This window comes from Salvelinus namaycush, chromosome 38, assembly GCF_016432855.1.
Source record: "Salvelinus namaycush isolate Seneca chromosome 38, SaNama_1.0, whole genome shotgun sequence".
Taxonomy (NCBI): Eukaryota; Metazoa; Chordata; class Actinopteri; order Salmoniformes; family Salmonidae; genus Salvelinus; species Salvelinus namaycush.
The window spans coordinates 18,996,106-19,004,304 of record NC_052344.1 but is presented as its reverse complement, the minus strand read 5'-3'; the positions used below and the strand labels follow the sequence as shown (position 1 = coordinate 19,004,304).

The 8,199-nt window shown below is 39.5% G+C and overlaps 1 pseudogene; it reads left to right on the top strand.

The window, feature by feature from the left end:
• Positions 1-3,648: 3,648 nt before the first annotated feature.
• Positions 3,649-8,199, top strand: LOC120032075 (annotated as a pseudogene).

Here is an 8,199-nt window from a genome sequence, read left to right as displayed (position 1 = left end):
AGCGTGACAGTTAATTGAGTCTATCCTGGCTCGCTTTGCAGTGAAGAGTAGTCCAGCACAGATAAAAAGACACTCACAGGCGGCAGATGCAGCTAGGCCTGTGTTGAGTTTGAGGGACAACTTCTTTATGTACAGAAACAAATGAAGTAAATCCATTTTGTCCGATGGACTAGTAAGATACCCATCCAGCTCCCCTGAACCTTCTAATCCTCTTCATCAGATGAATGCTGCCTTAGATGCTCAGTCTCGTTCTGTGTGATTGTGTCAAGATGATTCTTCAGGTACGCCATACCTGTACATTGGAAACAATTACATTCACGTATTCAGTGTTTCAGCAAACTCTGTTGTATGTGGCTGGCAACACAATCATATTATTGACATTGCAATAGCTCTAACACAGACTTGCGCACTTGTTATTCTCAGATACTGAGATTGATTTGAGTTGTTCAAATACATTCAGACCTAACAAATTCTCTAATGTTGAGGTGAGTCCATGTCTGGCTGTACCCAAACATAGTTATATGCAAAGGTTGCTGTCCAGCACCTGTAATGCAACTTAAGTAATGAAAAAAATAAAAACAAACAATTAAAGAAAAGACTCAAAGACCAAAAGATATCATCATATGGACAATGAGGTTAAAACCTTTTGGAGTAAAGAAATCATACCGGCTATGATGACATCAGCTTTGTCAGTCCAAAACATCTTGAACTTTGGCAGAAGCAATAAGCTGTGGCTACTCCATCATTTCTCCAACACGCTTTTGAAGACCGTTCTGAATGGCTCTGATAAGTGGTAGGCACATTTGGAAAGATGCTTCCAACCTTTGAAGTTTTGTTTTTAGTAAGAAGATCACTAGCAGCAGCCACCCCATATGCGTTTTGGTCTCAGACTCTAGACGACTGTAGATGAAAATGAACAAACTAAAGGGTGTGAAATGTGTAGGCCCACTCAGTGGACATTCTGAACCTTGTTTGAAGTCAGTAGGTCATATGACCAAATTCAAAAATTTAAATAAATAATTTAAAATAGTGCGAGATGTAAATCGACCAAAAAGTGTGTGCAATGTATGTCTATGCCATCAGGTTAGCTACAACCAGTTTTGAAAGTTTTAGGAGTAATGGTTAAAGAGCTATTGAAATTTGAAAAATGTGATTTGTCACTATGTTGACAGTCCATAACTGCTGTTGGTGGACGTAAGGAAAACTACAGGCGAATATCCAACCTGAAACTGTCTTTACCTCGGTTCAGCATCGTGGCTAACTTGGCCAGGTTGGCCTATGAGAAAAGCTTGTAGCTAGCCATTTTATACCAATGTTTTTAAAACCATAGTCTCTAAGCAAAAGTTCACAAGTATGGCCCCCATGGGTTTTACAAGGTTTGAGACTGCGCCACAAGCTTTAGTCACACTTCCCATGTTGAGAAAATGAAAGCAGAAATGCATGGTTAGACAGGCTGGGAGGTCACATCCTGTGACCAGCAATTAGAGAAGTTGTTGGGTTAATGAAAGAGTTAACACATTGTTCATCATCTGGTGGGACAAAGGTCAGTATTGTGCAAGAAAATCACAAAATCAAGTGGATATAGAAAATGAATTTGAATGAAAATGAACAACCAGTTTATAGGTCTACACACAAATTCTACAAATGTTAAATTAATAAAATGTAATAACTAAAATATAGTTGTGTCACGTTCTGACCTTTATTTCCTTTGTTTTGTCTTTATTTAGCATGGTCAGGGTGTGAGTTGGGGTGGGCAGTCTGTTTGTATTTCTATGTTTTCCTATTTCTGTGTTTGGCCTGATATGGTTCTCAATCAGAGGCAGGTGTTTTGTGTTGTCTCTGATTGGGAACCATATTTAGGTAGCCTGTTTTGTGTTGGGTTTTGTGGGTGGTTGTCTTCAGTCTTTGTGTGTCTGCACCAGACAGAACTGTTTCGGTTTTTCACATTTGTTGTTTTTGTATTTTGAGTGTTCCCTTTTATTAAACAAGATGAACAATTACCACGCTGCACATTGGTCCTCCGATCCTTCTAACTTCTCCTCCTCAGACGAGGAGGGAGACGAACGCCGTTACAAAAGTATTCACCCCTTTTGTTTAGGCAATACTACATTAGTTCAGGAGTAAAATGCTGCATAACAAATTACATAAGTTACATGGACTCCTCTATGTGAAATAATAGGGGTTGACATGATTTTTGAATGATTACCCCTTCCTCTGTCCCCCATACATACATCTGTAATGTCCCTCAATCAAGTATTGCATTTCAAGCACAGATTCAACTACAAAGACCAGGGAGCTTTTCAAAAGCTTTATAGGGAAACACAAAGATTGGTGAATTGGGTAACAATAACAAATCAGACATTGAATATCTCTTTAAGCATAGTCATGTTAATAATAATAATAATAATGCTGTGGATGATGTAGCATACTAAACCACCCAGACACAACAAAGATATAGTTATCTTTCTGAACTGAGCTGCAGGACAGAAAGGAAGCTGCTCAGGGATGTCACCATGAGGCCATTGGTGATTTTAAAACCGCTACAGAGTTCATTGGCTCTGAAGGGAGAAAACGGGATGGATCAACAACATTGTAGTGACTCCACAATAAATACCTAAACGACAGAGGGAAAAGAAGAATATAAATATACAGAATATGCATCCTGTATGCACTAAAGTAATACTGCAAAAAAATATATACACTTTTAGGCCTTAATGCAAAGCCTTATCAGAAATGTCCAACATGTTAACTGGTTGTAGTTACACACGTCGAAATGTCACAGTTGCTAGTTCCGACTAGGAGGTGAACATGGCATAAACAAAGGCAGAAATCCTACAGAAAAAACCTGCTTCAGTCTTTACACCAGACACTGGGCAAGGAATTCACCTTTCAGCAGGACAATAACCTACAACACAAGGCCAAATCTACACGAGTTGCTTACCAGGAAGACAGTGAATGTTCCGGAGTGGCCAAATTACGGGTTTGACTTTAATCTGCTTGAAAATCTATGGCAAGATTTAAACTGCTGTCTAGTCATGATCCTCAACACCTTGACAGAGTTTGAAGAATTTTGAAAAGAACGGGCAAAAATGTCACAATGCAGGTTTGCAAAGCTCTTTAGAGACTTACCCAATAAGACACAGCTGTAATCGCTACCAAATGTATATCTAACATGTATTGACTCAGGAGGTGAATAGTTATCGAATTAAGATATATTATGAGTGTTTTAATTTTCATTAATTACGTTTATTTTTTGAAAAATGTCTTCCACTTTAACATTACAGAGTATTTTGTGTAGATCAATGAGAGAGAAAAAACTAACATTTCAATTAATTTCAATCCCACTTTGTAACGCAACAAAATGTGGGAAAAATCCAAGCGGGGTGAATATTTATGATACCCACTCTGGTATGCACGGCTGAGTGTTATTTTCTGTCACATGCGGAAATGATCGGAAGAGAAACCCAAACACAACCTACACACACACTCAACACGACTGAAATGCAATACTGCCTAGACCACGTGACTTCAAAATTACGGTTTACAGAAAGCCTATGATATTCCTTCTTCAAATCTCAACTCTTGAGCATTATTGGCAGATGGATTTTACTTGTCAGTATTCTGCATCGAATACGTCTTTATAAATTGCACTCAAGATCGGTCTGTCTGTGTTGTAACTTGTCCTTATTGTTGACAATATGTTTTGGTTCATGGACATGAAGGGAATATGCGTTTTACCAGTTGTCTTGGTCATCTGGTCATCCAGCACGTTTATTGTTTCCTACGTAATTGCATTGTTCGAGCATGATGTGGGTTTTATTTTAACCTATATAAGGTAAGTAAGAATTTAGAACAAGACGATTGTAGGCTATTAATATTGATCAGTTGCCTAATAGTTTTTATTTTCCACGAACTGCCTTTCTTTATCAAACCGTTAATAAGATTACACATGTAGTGGAGGGATAGGCCTGCGCCTGATCAATTACGTAGTACAATATAAAAAATCATGCACAAAGTAGCCTATACAAACGCAAAGCATGTGAAATATATTCACAGCCTAGTTTCAACAGAATCTCATCTGTCAGGCAGCAAGAGCGTTCAGCTCTCAACTGGGTACCAGTACATGCTAACCAATGCAGCAATGGGTATGCAACCCAAGTGGATTTCGAAGTCTTGGTTGAATATTGACGATGCGCAATTCAATCATCATGCGTTGTTTGAATAAACATGTCTAAAGGCTTTCCCAAAACACCTTCCCAGTTAAACGTTGACCACAAGGATTGCATCATAATGATTTGTCTCAATCGGGACGGCATTTGTTAAGCAAACTGCCATCACATGTCGGTCATTGTACAGTAGCCTACAGAAACACTGCTAGTTTATGAAGTTTCTTGCTAGGTGCGCAATGAATTAGGGGAACCCAGACCTCAAAAAGTCTCCTGATGTGGTTTAACATTGTTGTGGACTTAGAACATCACATTTGTTCTGTTTTTCTGTTAAATGGTGTGCTTTTGAGAGTGAATCTGAAAATCTATAGAAAACAGAATTGTTCCTTTCCTTCGCTGGGAGGGCCGTTTGGGAAATTTGGGGCAACATTAGAGTATACCCACTTTTCCAGGCACCATTACACCACTGGCTACTTACAATGTGATACAATTTCCCTTAATAATTACAGCTTTTGATGAGTGCTAATAAAAACATATTTCCATTACTCACACTGATTTAAATAATAAAGAAGTCAAATCAAATGTTATTTGTCACATGCTTCGTAAACAACAGGTGTAGATTAACCGTGAACTGCTAACTGTATAAGTGAACAATGTATCACATTGTAGCCAGTGGTGTAGTGATGCCCAGAAAAGTGGGTATACGGTGTATAGCCTCCACTACACCACCGACTGTAGCGACAAAAATAAATCAGTTTAGTTTTCACAATTCAGACCTCTACTTGGTTGCTACCCACAATCATTGGCTGCTACCCAGGTCCTAGCACATAGAACCCTAGAGGGCGTAGTTCTTCCTGATGTCGTATGACAAACAACATAAAAAGAATAATAACACCATCTTGTGCCTGTTGGGCTACCCAGGTCCCAGCTGTGTAGCCAACTGCGTAGAGGTCTGTGAACTACTTACTAGCCAGTGTGTTTCCTTACTTGACTTTTAAAGGGAAAAAGCTCTTACACCAAAAGGGCATTATCAACATGTTCACAATTTCACAGTATTATTCCAACCTCATAGTGTGGAAATATAAAGCACAAAAAAAATCAGGTTTTGGACTGCACTGGGCCTTAAACATATCAACATTTTTAAAATGCCCTCTAGACAATGCAGAATTACACCCATTAAACCTGAACTCTTCTTTTCTTTAGTGAAATTGGGGCTAAACCCCCAGAGAGTTGTATCTTTGGCTTGATGACGGTCATCACTGCATTTGCAGGTGAGCACAGAAAGACACTAAAACCATGAAAGGCCTTTTGTTTTTGTCTGAGCTTAAGCAACCTCATGGGTTTTTCCAGGTCAGCGACTGTGCCAAAAGCTTTAGTCACACTTCCCATTTTTTTGAAAATTAAAGTAGAAATGCATGGTAAGAAAAGGCTGGGATCAATGGTATAAGATCATTTTACTGAGTATTACATATAAGTTCCCTATGTTTTAAAGTGCAAATTAAATAAATACATAAATATTGCAGATTTTACATTGCCCTACAGTAGCCTGTGAGCGAATACTGTCTAAATGTGACATTTTAAAATAAAAACATTCACTCCATGTGCCATACCAAATCCTCTACAGGTATGGCCACCATGTATGCCAGATACAAGTTTGTGGAGAAGCTCAATGAGAAGGCAGGTGGTGTGCCCCCAGTGCTGAACCAGGCTGCATTCTGGATTTGAATGCTTTCTTGTTTGGGGATGTGTTTTGTCGCTACTTTCCAGGTAGGTTGTCACCTCTTAAGTGAGAAGATGGAGTGTCATATTCAATACATGATCTCTCTGGTGTGTTCTTTTACCCCAGGAAACAACGATTAGTCAAGTTCATGATGCAGGTGCAATACTCTTCTTCGTTTCTGGTGTGTTGTACACCATCCTCCAGTCCATTATATCCTATAAGACCTTCCCCTATGGATGTTCCATGGCCTTGTTCCATGGCCTTGTGCCATGTGCGCACAGGAATGGCAACCATGGGCTTCCTGGCAGTTCCCCCCAGTATCCTTGAAAACAATAGTAATCCATTGTGTCTAAATTATTTTAATCATGAATGATCATTGTTTTATCAAAGAAAAGGTCTCCTTCATTTTCCAACCAGCTATTATCTTTGCCTTACTGCATAGAACTGAAGACAAGGTACGGTATGAGCACATCTTTACCAAGAACACAACAAACAACAAAGATGGGCGACATTCTGGATCCATATACAGTTGAAGTCGGAAGTTTACATACACTTCGGTTGGAGTCATTTAAACTTGTTTTTTCAACCACTCCAACCACACAAGTAATTTGTCCAACAATTGTTTCCAGACAGATTATTTCACTGTATCACAATTCCAGTTTGTCAGAAGTTTACATACACTAAGTAGACTGTGCATTTAAACAGCTTGTAAAATTCCAGAAAATGATGACATGGCTTTAGAAGCTTCTGATAGGCTAATTGACATCATTTGAGTCAATTGGAGGTGTACCTGTGGATTTATTTCAAGGCCTACCTTCAAACTCAGTGCCTCTTTCCTTGACATCATGGGAAAATCAAAAGACCTCAGAAGAAAAATTGTAGACCTCCACAATTCTGGTTCATCCTTGGGAGCAATTTCCAAATGCCTGAAGGTACCACGTTCATCTGTACAAACAATAGTACGCAAGTATAAACACCATGGGACCACGCATCCGTCATACCGCTCAGGAAGGAGACGCGTTCTGTCTCCTAGAGATGAACGTACTTTGGTGCGAAAAATGCAAATCAATCCCAGAACAACAGCAAAGGACCTTGTGAAGATGCTGGAGGAAACGGGTACAAAAGTATCTATCCACAGTAAAACGAGTCCTATATTGACATAACCTGAAAGGCCGGTCGGCAAGGAAGAAGCCACTGCTCCAAAACCGCCATAAAAAGCCAGACTACGGTTTGCAACTGCACATTGGGACAAAGATCATACTTTTTGAGAACAAATATTGTACTTTTTGGAGAAATATCCTCTGGTTTGATGAAACAAAAATAGAACTGTTTGGCCATAATGACCTTTGTTGTTTGGAGGAAAAAGTGGGAGAAGCACAGGGGTGGCAGCATCATGTTGTGGGGGTGCTTTGCTGCAGGAGGGACTGGTGCACTTCACAAAATAGATGGCATCATGAGGAGAAAAATTACGTGGATATATTGAAGCAACATCTCAAGACATCAATCAGGAAGTTAAAGCTTGGTCACAAATGGGTCTTCCAAATGGACAATGGCCCCAAGCATACTTCCAAAGTTGTGGCAAACTGCTTAAGGACAACAAAGTCAAGGTATTGGAGGGGCCATCACAAAGCCCTGACCTCAATCCCATAGAAAATTTGTGTGCAGAACTGAAAAAGCGTGTGTGAGCAAGGAGGCCTACAAACCTGACTCAGTTACACCAGCTCTGTCAGGAGGAATGGGGAATGGGCCTTGTGGAAGGCTACCCAAAACGTTTGACCCAAGTTAAACAATTTAAAGGCAACGCTACCAAATACTAATTGAGCGTATGTAAACTTCTGACCCACTGGAAATGGGCTGAAAGAAATAAAAGCTGACATAAATAATTCTTAAAATAAAGTGGTGATCCTAACTGACCTAAGACAGGGAATTTTTACTAGGATTAAATGTCAAGAATTGTGAAAAACCGAGTTTAAATGTATTTGGCTAAGGTGTATGTAAACTTCTGACTTCAACTGTAGGCTTTATAGGCCAGAGAAGCTATACGTGCCAATATCAGTCTCTATCCGACTTCCTGTCATTACAGGACAATGTGTTCCATCTGGTGAGTGCTGTGAGTGAGTGGATCGTGGTCTTCAGCTTCATCTTCTTCTTCTTCACCTACATCCACGACTTTAAAGTGAGTTTTCAGTCACCGCTCTGTCATTGTGGTGGGAAATCATTATCCCTTTCTTCTCCTTTATTTTAGTGTTTTTATTTCTGTCTTGTTTCTTACAGAAGTTTATTCTGAAGCTGAGAACAGAGTTTGTTTCCTGA